General features: G+C 38.7%; 1 pseudogene; it reads right to left on the bottom strand.

The window, feature by feature from the left end:
* Window positions 1–51: 51 nt before the first annotated feature.
* On the bottom strand, window positions 52–970 carry LOC129399779 (ankyrin repeat domain-containing protein 49-like; annotated as a pseudogene).
* Between the last annotated feature and the right edge of the window lie 22,979 nt (window positions 971–23,949).

The raw sequence follows: 23,949 nt of genomic DNA, 5'->3' as shown, positions 1-23,949 counted from the left end.
CAATGACAGCTCCCACTGCAGGTGCTAGTTGTCAAGAAACTGACAGGATGGCTAAGTCTGAGGTGAAGCGTTTGTGCAGCCTTCCACTATTTCAAAGAGGTAGTGAAAGATACTAGTCCTCCTGGCGATGTTGCCTGCAGTCTCCTCCTCGTGGCTTCCCAGACCTGGCTTGATACAGCAGCTCAGCAGGAGGAGCTCCAGAGTCACCCTGCAAGGTGCAAGGGCGTGAGGAGGCCTTTCATCTGAGCATTGACAGCAGCTTCCTGCTGAGGCAGGAAGGATGCCACCCTGGCGTTATTACAGTTACAGGCACTATTCCAGCCGTCCACGGCCACTGCATGAACATCTGTCCCTTGGCTTATCAGCTCCCAGACCACATCTAAGTGTCCCCGTAGTCTACACTGGGGAGAGGTGTGCACTTATCTTCGTCCCTAGTGTCTGCTGCCATCTTTTATTCCCTGCAATTGATATCACTCCTCAGTTTTTTCATCTTGCTGCCCGTCTTCATCAGAACTCCCTACCTAGAGACTTTCGGTGCCAGTGGCAATTAAGTTGTCCATGTGTTCCCAATAATTCAAGTTGGTGAAAGTGTTCAGAAAAGTCCAAGGGAAACTTTTGGTCTGGGTTTCCATCATTTATTCTCTTTTTCCATTTCTATCACTATTCAAATGCAAAGCATTTCAAATGACAGCATGGAAGCAATCTTCCCAGAGATTAACCATGGACAATTGATTCATCAAGATCTGCAGGTACTGAACTTCCGAGAGACCAGACACCAGCGGCGGCCCCCGTGGCCTCCTCCCTGGAACGGGGCGCCCTCCTTGCTCCGGGCAGAAAACCTCCTGGTCTCCCGGTCGCGCTGCAGGGACACCAGGCGGGACAGAAGCGGCCATGGCGTGGGTGAGCTAGGGGCCCAATGGCACTCTCTCCCAGGCGTCGGAAGGAGGGACCGGCTGCGCTGGCCACTCATGAGGACAGCGAGTAGCAGCGTTCAGTCAGGAATGTGGCTCTAGAATATGCCATGTTCAATTTGAATCGACATTTTAAAATTTATAGTCCTAATAAATATACCAATTTGGTGAATACACCAGTGAGATTTTCCTCCTTTGTTTCTCATCCCTGGCAACGTCTCTACTTCTAACTAGAGTAATATAAACATCTCCATTTCTAGGAGAACATCTAGGAAATTTTCTACACACACAGTCCATTGAGTTATAAATTTGCATCTATATAAATCTATATGAAAGCAAAGTTACACAATCACCCTTTCCTGATGGTAAAGGTTTACACAATCACCCTCTCCTAATAGTAGAGGTGATGTGTAATAGAGAATATATCAAAACTCTTAACAGGAACAATACTGCAACAATGTCACCTTAAGTTTAGTAGCAATAGAAACTGAATTGATTTTTAAAATATGTAAGTCTTTTTCTCCACAGAACAGTTTAGCTTGTCAAGTAAAATTGGTGCTTGAGACAGTGGGAAAGAGAAATAAATCTATCACAGCACAACTTCAATAGTCCAGACAGCCAGCATAGGTATAAATATGGAGATGGTGACCATATATATGTCTGATAATACAGACAGACGGAATGCCATCTTATTGATCCAATTTAGCTTGCTATATTTTCATAAGATATTGACTACCAAAAGTTAGTCAGGGCTTATACAGTCATTTCCTTCCCTCCTTTTTTTCTCTTTCTCCCATTCCCCCTTCTACCCCAGCTCTCTCCACACTCTGCAAAAATATTTTCTTCTCTTCCCTCACATTATCTGAAGTAAAAATGCTTCTTTCCTTCTCTTGTGGTAATACTGTTTTATTGAAACTAAGAAAGATGTGAGGGGAGAGAAGAGAGGAGTACATTTTGGAGAGAGAACACAGGCTTCTTCAGAGTGGAAATTGGCAAACAAAAAACATAGAAACAAGCAAGGGAGAAAGTAAGATATGTGTTCAAGATACATGTTTAAAGGAGAACACAGATTGAAGAATAAGCCTAAATTGCATTTCCTAAGCATTTTTCCTTCTCCTAAAATTATTTTCTGTGATAATAGACAATCAGTCTGAGAAACTTTGGTCAAGGTAAGAGATTTAAAGTCCAGGTCATTCAGGAGTACCTGTGGGCACTTTTGAATCCCAACCACATATTCCACCAATGAAGTTGTGGTGGTCAAGCATGAGAATGGTCGCAGCACACTGTGGTAAATAACTTCCCTCTCAAGGGGCTCTACACATACCATCCATTAAGAGTACTATTAATAAAAACAACTAGAACTCTTAAAGTAGTTTTTCCTACTTATCTCTTGACTTCCTATAACTAAAACTTAAGAATATGTAAGAAATTGAATATCAAATCCTTTATTTTGAGGTGAAGAGGAATTAAATAAAAGGGGAGTAATGCTGTCATAAAACAACACTGCTCAGTATATTACAAAACGTAATCACAAAACCAGAATGCACGTAAGTGCACATTAACCAGGAAACAGGAAGACAACCATGGTACCCACAATGGCAGGTTTCTGTTTCCAGACGCATATATGAATGCAGATGCAGCCTGGACACAGAAAATAAATCACTTAGCGACAGGACAATGGAAGAAGAAGTACACTCTTCCTGTTCTCAAGGGCAGTAAATAATGGGTCTCATATGCCAGCCTACAACTATACCACCAGAGGAAACCAGTCAACAAAATACTTATAAACCAGACAAAGAAGGAACAAAGAGAAATGCAAGTCTGAAATATTTGTTAACAATACCTGTCATATTGTTCCATCAAATCCCTCATGTGCCAGTCTAAATGATACTTCTCCTATGACCCATTCCCCTTAGAATGATTCTCCTCATTTTTTTCTCTCAATAAACTTTCTCTGCCTATAATTAGTTTAGCAAATAATTTCACAAAACTATGTATCTATTCCCTTGCTCCTAAAGAAATGATTTACTTCTCATTCATAAAATATGCACCATGTAAAAAACAAACTAATGTGCACTTTATAGATAAAAATAAGGGGCCTAAATGCTAGTATAGAGGGTAGGGTGTTTTCCTTCATTGTAACTGACTCAAGTTCAATCTCAAGCACCACATATCATTGCCAAACCTGTCAGGAGTGATCCCTGAACACAGAGCCGGAAGTAGGCCCTGAGTACAATCAGGAGTAAGTCCTGAGCACAAAACTAAAACAATAATAATAATAATAATAATAATGATAATGATAATAATAACAACCTAGAAAAATAGTTTTTATTCCTGAGTTTTCAGAATAAAATGAGACACTTAAATTCTCTCAACAATTCAACAGTTCTCCAGAAATAATTAGTAATTTCCAAAACAGACATATTATGAGTAGAATATAGGTTTATGCGTATATTAGGGTTAGGAAGTAGTAGAGAGTAAATATAATGTGTGAGGAAAGAATGGTAAAATAATAATATTAAGTGCCAAAGAAAATTATATCAATGCAGGGAATTCCTCACTAACCTTAATTTGCATGTCAAAAACAGCTTTATTCAAAATACAGATGCATTAGATATATTTTGGTAGAAACAATTCACAAAATTTGTTCTATAATCATTGACTTTAATTAGAATTACACCATAATTTATCATGCAGCATCAAATAACAAAAGGCAGGTGACAAAATAAACCAAAAGAAAAAGAAAAAAAAAGTATAAACTAAACATTAATAAGGAAAATGGCAGTAAATCCCACCATATGAATTATTTCATTAAACATTAATTGCTTGAAATTGCCAATCAAAATACATAAAGTAGTAAGGTGAATTAGGATACAAAACTAGCTTCTGCTCTTTAAAAGAATGCCACTTGAACATCAGTGATAGATAAATAGAACAAAAATTAAAGGTTACTTTCCCCATACCTGCGCCTCAGGCATCTCCTCAGACCCTGAGCCACCCCACCTCCCCGAGCACCATCCCATCAGCCCCTGAGCCACCCACCAGCACTGCTCCAGGCTTTCTCCCTTTCCCATGTTTCTGCCCCCACCACCTGGCATCCCACCTACATCACAGTAGTGGGCATAGCCTATTTGGGGGCAGCCACAGTTATTTTCCTCTTTCTTAGCACTCGGAAATCACATCTTCATTTCCATCACCTAATTGTATGGAGATTATCCTGGCCATCTAAACACATTAGGACAATAGTCCAGTAGCATATTCCAATTGCACCAAAATACAGGCATCATTAGAAGCTCTACAAGTCCAATATAAAAAAAAAACACATTTTCTGAAGCTTCCCTAGAGACCTCACCTAAGCTGCTGAGGAGCACCTGAGAGGAAGAGGGCAATAGTGATAATGAACTGGAAGGTTCCACCACCACACTACTACAAAAACATGAAGAAAATCCCCACCACAAGAACATGATGAAAAGAGCCCAGGTGACTCAAGCATTACCCACAAATATGATCTCTCCAATAAATAATTCAGAGATAAAATATTGAAGATGTTCAATGAACTTAAATGACTCAACAGACATCCAGGAAATTAAAAGAGGACATGACAGAAACAGTGGAATGGACAGGTGAGAAAATGCAGGAAGAAATGAGAGCAGAAATAAAAATGAAGTGTCACGAATTAAGGATTCTGTAGATGAAAGTAAAAACTCAGAGTTTGCCCTCAATAGTAGAACGGCCACAGCCGAAGACAGAATCAGTGAGCCTGAAGATGAGCTGCAGGAACCTTACAAGTAACAACATGCAATGGGAAAAGACCTCAAAATAGCTCTTATGTGATTCAGAGACCTAGGGGATGATTTCAAGAGGAACAACATTAGAATCATTGGAGTACCAGAAGGACAGAGAGACAACCCCAATGAAAAAACTACTGTTAAAAATATCATTGTATAAAAGCTCCCAGAGCTAGAGAATGCAGGCATCCAGATCCAAAGAGACCAAAGAGTGCCAGCTAAAAGAGACCTTAGTAAAAAGACTCTAAGACATATCATAGTCAGAATGATGGGTGCCAGGGATAGAGACAAAATACTGCAAGCAGCAAAGTCAAAGAAGAAAATCACATACAAAGGAGCACCCCTTAGATTTACAGCAGACATATCAGAGGAAACCCTCCAAGCCTGAAGACAATGGGGGGGATATAGTGAAAAAACTCAATGAAATGAACGCTTCACCAAGCATCCTTTATCCAGCTAATCTCTCACTCAAACTCTAAGGAACAATGCACTATTTCATGGATAAACAACAGCTCAGGAACTTCATAGACTCTAAACCAAACTTAAAATAAGGACTAAAGGGGCTACTGTAAGACAAGAAAAAAAACCTAGAAGCACAACAAACCCCTACAGAAAGATGGCACAAAACCCATGACAACAATCTCCCTCAATGTCAATGGTCTAAATGAACTAAGAGACACAGACTGGCAAAATGGATTCAGAAACTAAATCCAACATTCTGCTGCCTACAAGAAACATATCTGAGCAGTCAGAGCAAACACAGACTCAAAGTCAAAGGATGGAAAACAATCCTGAGAGCAAACAACTCCTTAGAAAAGCTGGGGTGGCCATAGTAGTATCCAACAACATAGATTTCAGGTTGAAAAAGATTAGAAGGGACAGCAAAGGCCAACTTTTACTAGTCAAGGCATATGTACAGCAGGAAGAAATCACACTCCTAAATGTATAAGTACCTAATGAGGGACCGGCTAAATACCTAAAACACCTGCTAACCGATTTTAACAAGGTCATTGCTAACAACACAATAGTAGTTGGAGACTTCAACATTACCCTATCACCTCTAGATAGATCTACAAGATTAAAACTCAGCAAGGAAACACTGGCTTTGAAGGAAGAGGTAGAAAAGAGAGGGCTAATAGATCTATTCAGAGCTTTGCATCCCAGAAAGAAAGAATGCACATTTTTTTCCCAGTGCACACGGAACATTTTCCAAAATAGACCATGTGCTGGGTCACAAAACATACCTCAATAGAATCAGGAAGATAGAAATTGTACCAACTACCTTAGCAAACCATGATGAACTGAAGATAGACGTGAACCATGTACAGACTGCTGGTCAAATGCCGAATGGTTCAGTCCTTTTGGAAAATAGTATGGACGTTTCTCAAAATATTAGAAATCGAGCTCCTCTTTGACCCAGCAATACCACTTCTGGGAATATATGCCAGAGATGAAAAAAGCATAGTAGAAATGGCATTTGCATTTAAATGTTCATTGCAGCACATTCTGTTTATAATAGACAGAATCTGGAAAAATCCCGAGTGCCGGAGAACAGATGACTAGTTAAAGAAACTTTGGTACATCTACACAACGGAATACTATGCAGCTGTTAGAAAAGATGAAATCATAAAATTTGCATATAGGTGGAGCAACATGGGAAGTATCATGTTGACTGAAATAAGTCAGAAAGAGAGGGACAGACATAGAAAGATTGCACTCGTTTGTGGAATGTAAAGTAACAGAATGGGAACTAACACCCAAGAACAGCAGAGATAAGTACCAGGAGGATTACTTCACAGGTTAGAAACCAGCCTCTCATGCTGAGGGGAAAGTCAGCTGAGATAGAGAAGACACCACCAAGTAAAGGGTGCTAGGAGGGCCCGCTCAGGATGGGAGAGGCGGGCTGAAAGTAGACTATAGACCAAACATGATGGCGACTTAATACCTCTCCTGAAAACCACAACACTCAAAAGGAGAGAGAGAGCAAAAGGAAATGCCCTGCCACAGAGGCGAGGTGGGGTGGTGGTGGTGGGAGGGATGCAGGGACCATTGGTGGTGGAAAATGGGCACTGGTAGAGGGATGGTTACTCGATCATTGTATGACTGAAACGTAAGCATGAAAGTTTGTAAGTCTGTAACGGTACCCCCATGGTGATTCACTAATAAAAATATTTTAAAAATTAAATGTTAAAAAATATATAAGCTTGGGGCTGGAGTGATAGCACAGCGAGTAGGACGTTTGCCTGGCACGTGGTTGACTCGGGTTCGATTCTCAGCATCCCATATAGTCCCCTGAGCACTGTCAGGGGTAATTCCTGAGTGCAGAGCGAGGAGTAACCCATGTGCATTGCCAGGTGTGACCCCAAAAAGAGATAAATATATATATATATATATAAGCGAATGCCAGCCTTAAAATAATACATAGGACAGCCATACTTACATGATGCAAAATATATTTCAAACTAAAAAAAGTAACAAGAGAAAGGGATGGATATTATATCGTGATAAAAGACCAATACATCAAATGTACTTGATACGCATGAATATATGCTCCATATGCGCCAACTAGAGTAGCATAAATATATATGAAGCTATAACAATCAGTTGGGAAACAAGAGATGGACAACAACCCAATATTATCAGGAACTTAAAACCAGACAGAAAATAAATTAAAATTCTAATGCCTAAATCACTCTTGAAACCAGAGCATAGGGATGAGAAGTATAGAGAGGAAAAGGAATCAAGTCACAGCAGATGTGAGGGGAGGCAGGGATCAAGGGCACCAGGAACATTAGTGGAATATAGGAGTGTGATAGCTTTATATCCAAAATGCTTAGTCAGTAACTGAAAGCAGTATATCCAAAGGCAATCTGGAGGAGAGTTGGATGGAGGGAACCTAGGGCACTGTTGGAGGTGGAGGGAAGTTGACCCTTGCGGCAGGACTGGTGCTGAAATATAGTATGCCTAAAACTCAACTATGAATTACTTAAATCAAGATATCTTAATAAAAATTAAAAGAGAGTTGAATCTTTGTTAATGCTATTTATTATCTTAATTATACTATGACAATTAAAAATTGTATTGAAACCATTGCTTTATACTCAGAGTGCCATTTTATATATCCCTGCACCAGTGTGTCAAAATCTCTCCACCATTGCACAATACCCCCTTATTTTCATTTAGTATATTCAGTGCTCAGTTTCTTTGATCATGGCTCAGAAAAAAATCAATACTCTTAAAAGATGAGATGGAAGAGCTAGACCTATCACCTCACAACTCTGAGTACTCATTTTTTTCCCAATGAACATGGAACATTTCTAGGACACAATATTTTTATATTTCATTTATTTTTAAATTGTTTAGTTAAAGAAATGTGTTTTACAAGGTTACTTATAGTTGGGTTTTAAGCAAACAGTATTTAAACACCAATCCCACTACCAGTGTCAACTTACCAGCATTCCAAGTTCCTTTCTGCACACTGCGCTCCCTGGCCACTAACCTTGACAAGAACATTTAAACATATATTTTTTAGTTTATTTTTTCAGGGAGGGTCACAACTGGCAATGCTCAAGGGTCACTCCTGGCTCTAAACTCAGGAATTACTCCTGGTGTTGCTCCAAGGATCATATGGGATGATGGGTATTGAACCTGGGTCAGTCATGTGCAAAGACAGTGGCTATCCACCGCAGTATTTCTGCATTATCTTTGTAATCCCCTTGACAAACACATTTAAAAGTTCTGTGGTTGTAGTTTTCATGTTCTCAGTCTTGTTGAGTCTGTGGTTTGTATGTATAGCTATACCACCACTCCACATTATCAACATACATGAGACCCCTTACTCCTGTTTCTCCACTAGTCTCCTTTCTCTTCTTCAATCTTCCCTTGATTTTTTCTCTGTTGTCCTCACAATGGAGATGTTACTGGTGCCCACTTGAGCAAATCGATGAGCAACCAGATGACAGTGATACAGTGATTCTCCCTTTACTCTGGGATCAAGGCTGACCTAGGCATCCTCCCTTTACCATGTGACATTTCCTAGTCCAGTTACTCTTATTTTAAAAACTACAAAAGAACAATATACGTTATTTACTTTGAAAATTATAACACCTACCACTAAATCACATTCAATATTTTTGAAGTTCTAAACTTTTGTCTATATACTTACATGTACTTACGCTCTCATGTTTAATATGGATGAATTTCTGACCAGTTTCTGAATAACCAGTTTCTCAGTTTTTAACATAACTATGCATTATATTACCATTACTCTCTTAGATAATATATACACTTAGTTGCTCCAATATTCTTTGTAATGAACCTCTTTAAAGCCTCTTTTTTTTTGCTTTTTGGGTCACACCTGGTGATGTACAGGGGTTACTCCTGGCTCTGCACTCAGGAATTACCCCGGCCGTGCTCAGGGGACCATATGGGATGCTGGGATTTGAACCCGGGTCGGCCGCGTGCAAGGCAAACGCCCTACCCGCTGTGCTATCTCTCCAGCCCCGTAAAGCCTCTTTTAATACAGGATTTTTTGGCTCTTTGGGTCACACCTGGAGATGCTCAGGGGTTACTCCTGGCTCTGCACTCAGGAAATACTGACGCTGGAGCTAGAGGGACCGTATGGGATGCTGGGAATCAAACCCTGGAGAACTGCATGAAAGGCAAACACCCTACCTGCTATACAATTGTTTTGGTCCACTAAAACATTTTTTTAAAATATGATTTATTCTTATCTTGCCAAGAATTATAAGCTTTTTGTATATTGCCTAAGATTTTCCAAAGTCAGAGATATTTAGGAAATGCATTCTATATGGATATATGTTTTCTGATTAATATCATAGCACTCATTCTTTGTTATATGATCATTCCTCTAAATGTATGGGTAAGCTAGAATAAATCTGTGATAATCACTGTATCATCACTGTATCACTGTCATCCCATTGCTCATTGAATTGCTCGAGGGGCACCAGTAATGTCTCCATTGTGACACTTGTTACTATTTTTGGCACATAGAATACACCACGGGGATCTTGCCAGGCTCTGTCCTGTGGGCGGGATACTCTCAGTAGCTTGCCAGGCTCTCCAAGAGGGGCAGAGGAATTGAACCCGGGTCGGCTGCATGCAAGGCAAACGCCCTACCTGCTGTGCTATTGCTCCAGCCTAAATCTGTGATAATATGGATATAAACTGTTACTAGGATGGCATAGTACAGAAAAGCATAGACCACTCCATTCCTATGATTAATTTATAAAAATTTTATCCTAAAGTTGATATTTTTCCTCCCTTTTTATATTATCTTATGTTGATGACTAATATTATATTATTTTTATATTATTTGAGAATATGCTGCTTTTTAATCCATCCTACTTTTGGAGAAAATACAAGTTCTTTTTCAGTGACCAATTAATGACAATGCTTTAGCTACATATTGTTCATCATTTTTGTATAATAAAGTTGTATCTAAGAGTTATCCATTATCATTGTTTGTGGGAAGTTCTCTATTTCCTACCTCCTAAAAGTGAAAGTGTGATCTTTAATCTCTTCTTTAAATTTGAAATTTTGTTATGGTTATTTTTATTTGTTAACTTGGCTTGATATTCAGCTATGCAGTATATCACCAAGCTAGATACTGCAGAAAATATTTTTAGATAGAAAAATTTAAAGTCATGTATTTGAGGATATTAGATTATCCTATTTTTTATGAGTAGGCCTCATTAATTCTGCTTTCAAACTTCCTTCATTCCTTACATTAACACTACTCTGTATCAGTAGGCTATAATGCAGCTCTGTTTTTTTCTTTTCAGTATATCTTCTACTACGCTCCCTACCATCACACACACACACACACACACAGGGACACACACACACAAACACACTGGTTTTCCCTTTCAACGGTAACCACATATTATTGGTTCTTTTTCTTTAAGAAACTTTAGTGCAAAATTCAGCTAAATGGGCAAACTTTACTACAGAAAAATTAAGAAATCCAGAGCTGGAGATATATTATAGCAGTTAGAGTGCTTGCCTTGCACACAGCCGACCCAGATTCAATCATCAGCTTTCCATATAGTTCCCTGAGCACCACCAGAAATAATTCCTGAGCACAGAGCCAGGAATAACTTCTGAGCATTGCTGAGTGCAATCCCTCAGAATATAAGAAAATCATTTAAACTATACTGAATCTTTTTCTCTTACACTGAGTAGAAAGTAGAGAGAATAGTTTTTGTGACTGAAAAGATTTTATAACGAATGTTCTTTGATTGAAAACCTTTTGTACATTCACATTTGGAATGTGAGTATTCAATTTTGTACTAAAGTATAGAATAAAAAAATTTACTACTGTAATTAACATACATTGAACCAAAATTGTCAACTTGCCATCAATTAGAAAAAAATGAAATTTACAACAGTATCAACATTAAAAGCTCAAAGGATTTTTTCATGTAACATGAAGGATATTAATTGTATTGATCTGTCTGATTATCAAATCCCCTTTTCTTGGGAAAAGGAGAGATGTTGAATTACAACCTAAAATGAAATATAATGCTGTCTCATTATTAGTCATAAGAAGCTTAACAATTTTATTCAATATTATTCAATATTCAGACTTACTGTTATGATTTCCTTATAGTGGACACAAAGAGGATAAAGTTCCACCTCTCAAACTTAGAGGAGAACCAGAAGATGTATATTATTTCCAGTCCAATATACCTAAGCACTCTCTGGGATAATCATGTCAAATTCAAGATGCACAATCAGATCATGAAGTTAAAAAGAATTGTAAATCTAAAGTGATTACATTAGATTTTATATCCTTAGATTAAAAAATGTGAGTTACCATGCACATTTTAGCATTTGCTGTTTTTCTACATAAAACAATTGACTACTTTTCGTATTAGTATTTGAATGCCTTTTTCTAAATTATTCACCTTACTTTGAAATTTATTCATCAAGGTTGAAATTAAAGTAATTTCAATGTAATATTTGAAGGCCATATCATAGTGCAGTCTAGGTGATAACATTAAAAACAAAACAACTTAATTCCTCCCAGATAAATGGGGGGTAGTGACACATTGGTTGTGAGTGTACTACACTTGCATCACTGAGTGTGACCCCAAAAGTCAAGAGTAATAACAATATCAATTAATAAATTAACAAATTTTTTCACACATGAAACATTTACACACATGAAAATAATGTGTAAAACTTATTTCAAAGGTCCACTGCCATTTTCCAACAAAAATGGCTTTGAGATGTCTCATCTTTCTGAGCTATGATGAATGAGATAAAGTTAAAAGTAACTGAAAGAATAAAAAAACACTAGTGTGTTTGATGTAATTACTAATCAGCATTTTTTTCTTTAAGGTATTGACAAGTGTTGTTTTCCTAAAACCAACAATTTGTATAATAGTGTTATCTGTAGTAAAATATGTCATAAAAACAAAAGGAATGTATTCAGTTTGGGGATGTAGTGAAAAGGGAACCCTCATTTCACTGTTAATGAGACGTGATCTATGCCTATGTTAGCCTTTATTGGAAGGCTTTATGGAGACATTTCACAAAGAATTAGAACTTCTACACAGCCCAGCAGTTCTGCTTCTTGGCATCTATGCCCAAAATACAAAACCATCAATTCAAAAACATATATGGATTCTTTTGTTCAGTGCAGCAGTTAATGCAATAACTAGGACAAAGAAACAATCTAATATCTAACAACTGATGAATGGATAAGTTGTGGCTTACATACAAAATGAAATATTCTGCAGCTTTATGAAAAGATAAAATCATGCAATTAGCTGAAACATGATTGGAACTGGGGGGTTATTACATTAGCCAAAATAAATCAGAGAAAGAAAGACAAATACCGGAATACCTCCTTAATCTGTGTAGTATATATAGAGAGAAAACACGGAAATAGAAAGTACCAAATAGTGACAATCCCATAGCTGTGGATTTAAAACTTAAAAACAAACACTGAGAGATGTGTGTGTGCAGTAGGGAGGCAGAAAATCACACTGGAGGTAAATCACTCCAGTGTGATTTTAGGGACACTAATGGAAATTCATGGGTACATTGGTGGGAGGGGTGATTTAATATTAAACATGAGTACCGTAAAGTTTATTACTATTGCAACAATCTAAATTATAAAAATGGGAAGAAAATATAAGTATATTTATGTATATTAAAGTCTATTTTTAAAACTTTAGGGGCCAGAGATAGTAAAGCAGTTTAGGCTTATGCCTTGCCAGATGGGCCCAGTTTCCATCTCTGGCATCCCATAAGGTGCCCTGAGCACCACCAGGGATAATTCCTGAGCTCAGAGGCAGGAATAACCCTTGTGCATTGCCAGGTGTGGCACGCAAAACAAAACAATGTCCTTTATCAAATTAATAGTGTATTTAATAATGCCACCATAAATTTTGTATTGTCTTTCTACTGAATTTATAAACCTTAATGGATTATAAACCTTAGTGAATGGATTACTTCATACATAAAACAGGAGTTTAAGCTTCTGTAATCATTCATGTGTGCACACATGTGGGCATAGTCAACTCTTTTTTTTTTTTGCTTTTTTAGGGTCACACCCAGCGATGCACAGGGCTTACTCCTAGCTTTCCACTCAGGAATTACTCCGGGCAGTGTTCAGGGGACCATATGGGATGCTGAGAATCACACCCGGGTCAGCTGCGTGCAAGGTAAACGCCCTACCAGCGGTACTATCGCTCCAACCCCTCAATTCTTTTTTTAATGTAGTAGTACTGCTGTTTATTCAGCCATTGATTAAGCTGATTGAATTGGGCATGGCCTCCACGTTACTTTTTTTAATTCAAAATGTTAATTTTACTTTGTTATTATTATTTTAATCACCCTGAGATACAGTTACAAAGCTTTCCTGTTTGAGTTTCAGTCATACAATGATTAATCCTCAACCCTCCACCAGTGCACATCTTCCACCACCAAGAACCCCAGTATACCCCCATCCCATCCCACCCCCGCCTCTATGACAATCTCCCACATGCTCTCTTTTGTATTGCTTGATATGAATAGCATAAGATGTCTCGTAGCTCTGAGAGGGGCCATGTGCTCCTAGAATTCCAAAATTCCAGATAATTAAGGTATCGAGAAATCTCTTCAGTGAGTGAGCTGCTTAGTTAGAGATTCTTTTGTGTGTCTCTGGATCGTGGCCGTTAAAGAGCTTAAATAGCAGCCAGAGGCAGTTTGTGGGCATGACCTTCAGGGTCTCATGGGGAGAGGGAATGAGAAGGACTGGCCCATCCTTTATCCCTGAATTTTGTGGTCACTGAACCCGAGTAGCTGCACTTCTCACTGGGTTCTGGAACTTGGCGGCTGCCAGGGTCTTTAGGGGGCAGGTGGAGGGACGATGCCTGACTGAAGTGACGTCACCCCGGTGAAGTCAGCCTGACTAAAACTCTGGAGGCATCTGTGCAGTGAGCAGCTTCGTTCGGAGATTCTTTTGTGTGTCTCTGGATCATGGACATTAAGAGCTTAAGTAGCAGCAGGACGCTGTTGCACTAAGGTTTGATTCGGCAGTCTGAGGCATTGAGATATGCACACTAAAGAAATGATTTACGTAGGATCACAAACTATCTCTGGTATTGTACCGCAGAGAAGCCTGTTCAGCCCCTTTTATTAACTAGCTTATCATCCTAATCAATAATATTCAGCTACATAGGCAGAATATGCAAATTAACTTAGTCAACAGAAACAAATTAAGAGAATCAAAATCAGTTACATAAACAGAAACATAGTCAGTTACAGTAACGGAAAAACAATTTTACATCCAAGCCTAGCTAGGCCTGAGATATGTGATATGTTGTACACCAACATTTCCCCCTTTTTTTGCTTAAAATGGCCAGCAACAAACAACACATTCTCACAAATCTTTCCAGCAATACCTCAATGCTGTTTTAAGAAAATCCAACTTTTTTCTACAGAAATTATTTTTCTTTATACAATACAGAGTTTACATATATGGAATTTGCACATATTAAGCAATATTCCAGTTCCCATCCTAGTTCAGAGACATTTGTCGACAGAGACCAATTAGTCTCTAAACAACTGGGAACATTGGTAGAGGAGAATGGACACTGATGGAGAGATGTAAACAAAATGCAAACATGAAAGTTCATAAGTTTGTAACTGTACCTAACGGTGATTCACTAATAAAAATTTAAAAAAAATTATTGGAGTCCCAGAGGGAAAGGAAGAAAACCCTGACGAAGAAGAAACTGTCAAAGACATCATTGCTACGATGTTCCCAGATCTGAAAAAAACATGCAACCACATTATGAGGCCAGAAGCATACCAGATAGAAGAAATCCAAATAAAAATACCCCGAGACACATCCTGATCAAAATGACCAAAACCTTATAGAGACAAAAACCTGAAAGCAGCAAGATCAAAGAAAGAAATTGCCTATAAAGGAGCATCCTTACGATTCACAACCAACTTGTCTGATGAAACCCTCATGGCCCGGAAACAGTGGTGGGATATAGTGAAAAAACTCAATGAAATAAATGCCTCACCAAAAATACTTTGCCCAGCTAGACTCTCATTCATAAAAGAAGGAACACTGCACAGTTTCACAGATAAACAACAGCTCAAAAACTTCATAGACTCAAAACCATGTTTACAAAAACAACTGAATGGGCTACCTTAAAATAAGACAGGTCCCTGAAATACACCAAATTTCAGCTGAAAAATGGGACAAAACCCAATAACAATAATTACTCTCAATGTCAATGGGCAAAACCACCAATTAAAAGACAAAGAGTGGAAGGATGTATTAGAAAATTGAACCCAACACTCTGCTGCCTGCAAGAAACACATATCAACAGTCAGAGTAAACACAGGCTGGAAAACAATCCTACAGAAAAACAACTCCCATAAAAATGGTGGGGTAGCCATCCTATTGTCAGAACACATTGATTTTAGACTGAAGAAGGTCACAGTGAAGGTCATTTCTTACTGATAATGGGATCTGTACAACAGGAAGAACTTACAATATTAAATATATATGCATCTAATATGGGACTAGCAAAGTACTTAAATGAACTACTTATAGACTTGAAGAAAGACATCGACAGCAACACAATACTAGCAGTAGACTTCAACACCACTTTATCACCTCTTGATAGATCAACCAGACTCAAGCTTAGCAAGGACATACTTCATCTGAGGGAAGAAATGGAAGAAAGGGACTTAGTAGATGTATACAGGACACTTCATCCTCAAAAAGCTGAATACACATTCTTCTCAAGTGTGCATGAAACATTCTCCAATACAGATCACATGCTGAGCCACAAAATATACCTCCACAAAATTAAGAAGATAAAGATTGTATCAACAATCTTCTCAGACCAAGATGCACTAAAATTAGAAGTAAATCACACACACAAACAGAAAACTAAATCAAACACCTGGAAATTAAACAGCTCACTATTGGACAAATTGTGGCTTAGAAAGGACATCAAAGAGGAAATCAAAAGATTCCTGGAAATGAACAAAATAAGGACATGAGTTACCGAAACTTATGGGACACAGCAAAAGCTGCGTTAAGAGTAAAGTTTATAGCTCTACAAGCATTCCTCAGAAAGAAGGAGTGAGCCCACATAAGTGACCTAACCTCACAGCTTAAGAGCTTGGAAAATGACCAAGAAAAGTAGCCCAATCCGAACAGGAGGAAGGAAATAATATAACTCAGAGTGGAAATAAATGAGATGGAAACCCAAAAAACAATCTAAAAGATCAATAAAACCAAGAGCTGGTTCTTTGAGAAATTCAGCAAGATCGATAAACCTCTAGCAAGACAAAAAAAAGGAAGAAAGAAAATCCTAATAAACGGAATCAGAAATGAAAAGGGGGACATCACAAGAGAAACTATAGAAATTCTAGGATCCTCAGAAATTACTTTGAGAAACTTTATGCCATGAAACACGAAAACCTCAAGTAAATTGATACATTCCTAGATTCCTATAGCCCCCCAAGGCTGAACCAAGAAGATCCTGGAATGCGTGAACAGACCTATCACCATCAAAGGAATTGAAACGGTAATAAAAAGTCTCCCCAAGTACAAAAGTCCTGCCCCAGATGGATTCACTAGAGAATTCTTCCAAATCTTTAAAGTGGACTTACTCCGAATCCTCTTTAAGCTTTTTCAGGAAATTGAAGTATCAAAAGCACTTCCAAACAGTTTCTATGATTCAAAAATCACCCTGATACAAAAAGCAGACAGAGATGCCACAAAGAAAGAGAATTACAGACTAATAACCCTAATGAACACAAATGCAAAGATCTTCAACAAAATATTAGCAAATAGAATCCGACGACTCATCAAAAAGATCATACACCATGACAAGTTAGGATTCATCCCAGGAATGCAAGGATGGTTTACCATTCGCAAATTAATCAACGTAATTCATTATGTCAATAAAAGAAATCCTAAAATCCATATGATCATATCAAAAGATGCAGAGAAAGCATTTGACAAGATCCAGCACCCTTTTATGATGAAAACTCTCAGCAAAATGGGCAACAAAGAAACTTTCCTTAATATAGTCAAAGCCATCTGCCACAAGCCCGGCAAATATCATTCTTAATGGGGAAAAATAAAAGCCTTCCCTGTAAGATCAGGCACAAGAAAATGTTTCCCACTTTCTCCACTCATATTCAATATAGTACTAGAAGTCCTGGATATAACAGTTAGACATGAAAAAGATACCAAGTTCATAAAGATAGATAAGGAAGAGGTCAAGCTATCACTATTTGCAGACAATATGATACTATACTTAGAAAACCCTAAGGATGCTACAGAAAAGCTCTTAGAAACAATAGGTCGATAAAGTGGCAGGCTACAAAATCAAAACCCAAAAGTTCATGGCTTTCTTATAATAATAATTATAAAAATAATGAAAGAGAAGAAAGAGACATTAATAAAACAATCCCATTCTCAATAGTACCTCAGAAAATAAATTACCTTGGAATCAGCTTAACCAAAGAGGTGAAGGACCTATACAAGGAAAATTACAAAACACTACTTCAAGAAATCAAAGAGGACACTAGGAAATGGAGACACATACCCTGCTCATGAATAGGGAGAATTAACATGGTCAAAATGGCAATACTGCCCAAAGCACTATACAAATTTAATGCGGTCCCTATCAGGATACCCATGACATTTTTCAAAGAAATAGACAAAACGCTCCTGAAATTCATATGGAACAACAAACTACCAAGAATAGCTAAAGTAATCCTTGGGAAAAAGAAGATGGGTGGCATCACCTTCCCTAACTTCAAACTCTACTACAAAGCAGTAGTAATTAAAACAGCATGGTATTGAACTAGAAACTAGAAACAGACCTGCAGATCAATGGAACAGAGTTGAATATCCAGTCACAGACCTCCAAATATATGGCCATTTAATCTTTGACAATGGAGCAAGTAATCTGAAGTGGAATAGGGAAAGCCTCCTCAACAAGTGGTGCTGGAAAAACTGGATAGCTACCTACAAACATGAACTTTGACCTCTGTCTAATGTCAGGCACAAATGTCAGATCAAAGAGGATTAAAGACCTCACTATCAGACATAAATCTGTAATGTACATAGAGGAAAATGTAGGCAGAACTCTCCATGACATTGAAGCTAAAAGCTTCTTTAAGGATGAAACAGCACTGACCATGCAAGTGGAAGCAAATATAAACAAATGGGACTACATCAAACTAAGAAGCTTCTGCACTTCAAAAGAAACAGTTACCAAAATACAGAAGAGCCCACAGAATGGGAAAGAATATTTACTCAATATCCATCTGATAAGGGATTAATATCCAGGATATACAAGACACTAGTAGAATTGTACAAGAAAACAACTCCAACCCCACCAAAAAATGGGGAGTAGAAATGAACAGAAGTTTCCTCAAAAAAGAAATACAAATGGTCAAAAGGCACATAAAAAAGGCTCCACATGGCTAGTCATCACGGAGATGCAATTAAAAACAACAATGATTTCTGGCTGTACTTTCCCTGGACTTTATACAGAAACCCAAAACCGCGCGGCCGCTGCCGTGGCCGCGCGACCTAATATCATCCAATCATCAGCAATATGAAATGATTCCTTTTCAACGGGTAGGACTTTGATGGGAAACCCTAACAAGAATAGTAAGTTTTTTGTTGAAATATTGAAGGCAATCAAAGTGGTAGCCATCTCTCTAGATTGAACTAAGCCATATCCCCACGCCGGCTGAGAAGAAATATCCTGCTATCTCGGGAAGAATCGCGGCGTGGCATCAACCATAGTATGATGTGCATTAAGTTGACACGGACCTTGGGGCATGGGAATGGGATACAAGGGAATAAAGTATTATGTACAGGGAACAGCGGGACGCTGGTGGAATCTCGAGCTGGGGCCGATACCAGCGCACTACTTTTGGTTCCAGAAACTGCTTGCAGATTTTCTACCAGACTATCAACTAAGCCAGAGCCCCACGCCAGCCGATGACGGGAAATAACCATCTTTCTCGTTTTTTTTCCCCATTGTCAGGCAGCGTGGTGACTACTAAACAGGCGTGAACTCGGTGGCGCGGGACGAGGGGGGAAAAAAATAGAAAAGTTATGTAACAAACAGCGGGACTTAATATCTCTACATTCTCAGCAATGGAGAACTATCAAATGCTTCCTTGACAGTAGGACTGTCTTTTTCTTTCTGTGGGGAAACCCCAGCAACAATAGCGAGTTATGTGTTGAAACATAGAATGTAACCAAGATAAAGTGTAAACGAAGTGAAACTTATCACTTACAAGGGCGGGGACAGGGGGGGCGGGGGGGCGGGAGGGGGTGGGAGGTATACTGGGGTGGTTGGTGATGGAATAGGGGCACTGGTGAAGGGAAGGGTGTTTGAATATTGTATAACTGACATAATCCTGAGAACTATGTAACCCTCCACATGGTGAGTCAATAAAATTAAAAAAAAATAATAAAAATAAAATAAAAACAACAATGAGATACCATCTCACACTACAGAGACTTGCAACATTCAAAAGTACAAAAGCAGCCAGTTCAAGCATGGATGTGGAGAAAAGGGACGCTCTTTCACTTTTGGAGGGAATGCTGACTAGTCCAGCCTTTCTGGAAAACAATATGGACATACCTTCAAAAATTAGAAATGAGCTTCCATATGACCCCACAATACTGCTTCTGGGAATATATTCCAAGGAAGGAAAAAAGCACAGTAAAAATGACATCTGTACCTATATGTTCATTGCAGCACTGTTCACAATAGCCAGAATCTGGAAACAACCCAAGTGCCCTAGAACAGATGACTGGTTAAAGAAACTTTGATACATCTACACATTGGAATACTATGCAGCTGTTAGAAGAGATGAAATCATGAACTTTGCTTATAAGTGGATATAAATGGAAAGTTTCATGTTAAGTGATATGAATCAGTAAGAGAGGACAGAAATAGAAGGACTGCACTTATTTGTGTAGTATAGAATAACATCGCATGAGGCTAACACCCAAGGACAGTAGATACAAGGGCCAGGAGGACTGCCACATAGCTAGAAGCCTGCTTCATGAGCAGAGGGGAGAAGGCAAATGGAATAGAAAAGGGTTCACTAAGAAAGTGATGGCTGGAGGAATCAGTCGGGATGCGAGATGTGTGCGGAAAGTAGATAATGGACCAACCATGATGACTACTCAGTGTCTGTGTTGCAAGCCATAATGTCCAAAAGTATAGAGAGAGAATGGGGAATATTGTTTGCCATGGCAGCATGGGGAGGGTGGGAAAGGGGTGTATACTGGGGATATTTGTGGTGAGGAATGTGCACTGGCGGAGAGATGTGTGTTTGATCATTGTGAGATTGTAACCCAAACATGAAAGATTGTAACTATCTCATGGTGATTCTATAAAATTAAAAAAATAACTAAAAATTAAAATAGAAGACGAAGAAAGAAGAGGAGGAGGAGAAGGAGGAGGAGGAGAAGGAGGAGAAGGAGGAGGAGGAGAGGGAGGAGGAAGAGGAGAAGGAGGAGGAGGAGGAGGAGGAGAAGGAGGAGAAGGAGAAGGAGAAATAGACACAGAGGCAGCAACAGCAGCCTCTGGATATATTGGTCATTGGTGGTGATCATATTTGGTGTAGTAAATGTGCACGGTAAATGTACCGGTAATAGAACATTATATTACTGAAACCCAGTCATGAGCAACTTCTAACTGTATATCTCAAGATGATTCGATTTTTAAAGATATTGTTTATCTCTGATAATATATCCATGTGCTTGATGCCACTTTTATAACTTTTGGTTTGTTTCCAGCAGCCAGGTAATGGAGAAGAAAAAAGTTATGTGCTTTCACTGTGAAGTCACCCATTCACCAATTAGATGAACCTAAGTTTTAATATTTAACATAAAAATTTAAAAAATCACCCAATTAGACAGACCTAATTTAAAAAAATTAACATTGAAAGCAAAAATAATCTAAAGAAAAAATAACATATCCATAATAAATAATATTTTCTCAACAGTAAGAGAATTCATGAATAAAATAAAAAATATATAGAATTATGTAAAATTTATGCAATCACATATCCATTGAAGAGTTAATGTCAAAAAGCATTAGTCATATAAATCCAAAACAACAATGATCCAATTAAAATTTGGGAAATGATCTAAAATGGGGTTTGGAGGAACTTTCCTCAAGATAGTCTGAAGCCATCTATCACAAGCCTACGGCAAGCATTATCCTCAACGGGGAAAAACTAAGGGCCTTTCCTCTGAGATCAGGCACAAGACAAGGATGCCCACTCTCACCACTCCTCTTCAATATAGTACTGGAAGTACTTGCGATAGCTATTAGACAAGAAAAAGAGATTAAGGGCATCCAGATAGGAAGGGAAGAAATCAAACTCTCACTATTTGCAGACGACATGATACTATATCTAGAGAAGCCTAAAACCTCTACTAAGAAACTCTTAGAAACAATAGACTTATACAGTAAAGTTGCAGGCTACAAAATCAATACCCAAAAATCCATGGCCTTCATATATGCAAACAATGAGGCAGAGGAAAGGGACATGAAAAAAGCAATCCCATTCACAATCGTGCCCCAGAAAATCAGGTACCTCGGAATCAGCTTAACCAAGGAAGTAAAAGACCTTTACAAAGAAAACTACATAACGCTACTCCATGAAATCAAAGAGGACATGAGGAAATGGAAACATATACCCTGCTCGTGGATAGGGAGAATCAATGTTGTCAAAATGGCAATACTCCCTAAAGCATTATACAGATTCAATGCGATCCCTATAAGTATACCCATGACATTCTTCAAAGAAATGGATCAAGCAATCCTAAAATTCATATGGAATAACAAACGTCCAAGGATAGCTAAAACAATTCTTGGGAAAAAGATGATGGGAGGCATCACCATCCCCAACCTCAAACTTTACTACAAAGCAGTAACAATTAAAACAGCATGGTACTGGAACAAAGGCAGAGCCGTAGACCAATGGAACAGGGTGGAATATCCCTACACACAACCCCAAATGTATGACCATCTAATCTTTGATAAGGGAGCAAGAGATGTGAAGTGGAGCAAGGAAAGCCTCTTTAACAAATGGTGCTGGCACAACTGGACAACCACATGCAAAAAAATGGGTTTAGATCTTGACCTGACACCATGCACAAAAGTCAGATCAAAATGGATTAAAGACCTCAACATTAGACCACAAACCATAAGGTACATTGAAGACAAGGTCGGCGAAACCCTCCACGATATTGAAGATAAAGGTATCTTCAAAGGTGACACGGAACTAAGCAATCTAGTAAAAACAGAGATCAACAAATGGGACTACATTAAACTAAAAAGCTTCTGCACCGCAAGAGATACAGTGACCAGAATACAAAGACTATCCACAGAATGGGAAAGGATATTTACACAATACCCATCAGATAAGGGGTTGATATCAATGGTATATAAAGCACTGGTTGAACTCTACAAGAAGAAAACATCCAACCCCATCAAAAAATGGGGCGAAGAAATGAACAGAAACTTTACCAAGGAAGAAATACGAATGGCCAAAAGGCACATGAAAAAGTGCTCTGCATCACTAATCATCAGAGAGATGCAGATCAAAACAACTTTGAGATACCACCTCACACCACAGAGACTAGCACACATCCAAAAGAACAAAAGCAACCGCTGTTGGAGAGGATGTGGGGAGAAAGGGACCCTTCTTCACTGCTGGTGGGAATGCCGACTGGTTCAGCCCTTCTGGAAAACAATTTGGACGACTCTCAAAAAATTAGATATTGAATTCCCATTTGACCCAGCAATACCACTGCTGGGAATATATCCCAGAGAGGCAAAAAAGTACAATCGAAACAACATCTGCACATGTATGTTCATCGCAGCACTGTTTACAATAGCCAGAATCTGGAAAAAACCCGAATGCCCCAGAACGGATGACTGGTTGAGGAAACTTTGGTACATCTATACAATGGAATACTATGCAGCTGTTAGAAAAAAGGAGGTCAAGAATTTTGTAGTCAAGTGGATGGGCATGAAAAGTTTCATGCTGAGTGAAATGAGTCAGAAAGAGAGAGACAGACATAGAAAGATTGCACTCATCTATGGTATATAGAATAACAGAGTGGGAGACTAACACCCAAGAACTGTAGAAATAAGTACCAGGAGGTTGACTCCATGGCTTCGAGGCTGGCCTCACGTTCCGGGGAAAGGTCAACTCAGAGAAGCGATCACCAACTACATTGTAGTCGAAGGCCATGTGGGGGAAGGGAGTTGCGGGCTGAATGAGGGCTAGAGACTGAGCACAGCGGCCACTCAACACCTTTATTGCAAACCACAACAGCTAATTAGAGAGAGAAAACAGAAGGGAATGCCTTGCCACAGTGGCAGGGTGGGGTGGGGGGGAGATGGGATTGGGGAGGGTGGGAGGGACACTGGGTTTACGGGTGGTGGAGAATGGGCACTGGTGAAGGGATGGGTTCCCAAACTTTGTATGAGGGAAGTATAAGCACAAAAGTGTATAAATCTGTAACTGTACCCTCACGGTGATTCTCTAATTAAAAATAAATAAATTAAAAAAAATTTGGGAAATGATCTGAATAGTTTTTTGAATAAAAGAAAGGAAATGGGCACCAAGACCTGAAAAAGGTGTTCAGCAATAGTAACCAGTAGGGAAATTAAAATTTAAAGTGCAGAGTGAGGGGGCTG

This window comes from Sorex araneus, chromosome X, assembly GCF_027595985.1.
Source record: "Sorex araneus isolate mSorAra2 chromosome X, mSorAra2.pri, whole genome shotgun sequence".
Taxonomy (NCBI): Eukaryota; Metazoa; Chordata; class Mammalia; order Eulipotyphla; family Soricidae; genus Sorex; species Sorex araneus.
Note: the sequence above shows the minus strand (reverse complement) of the source record. Positions and strands in the feature narration are given on the sequence as shown.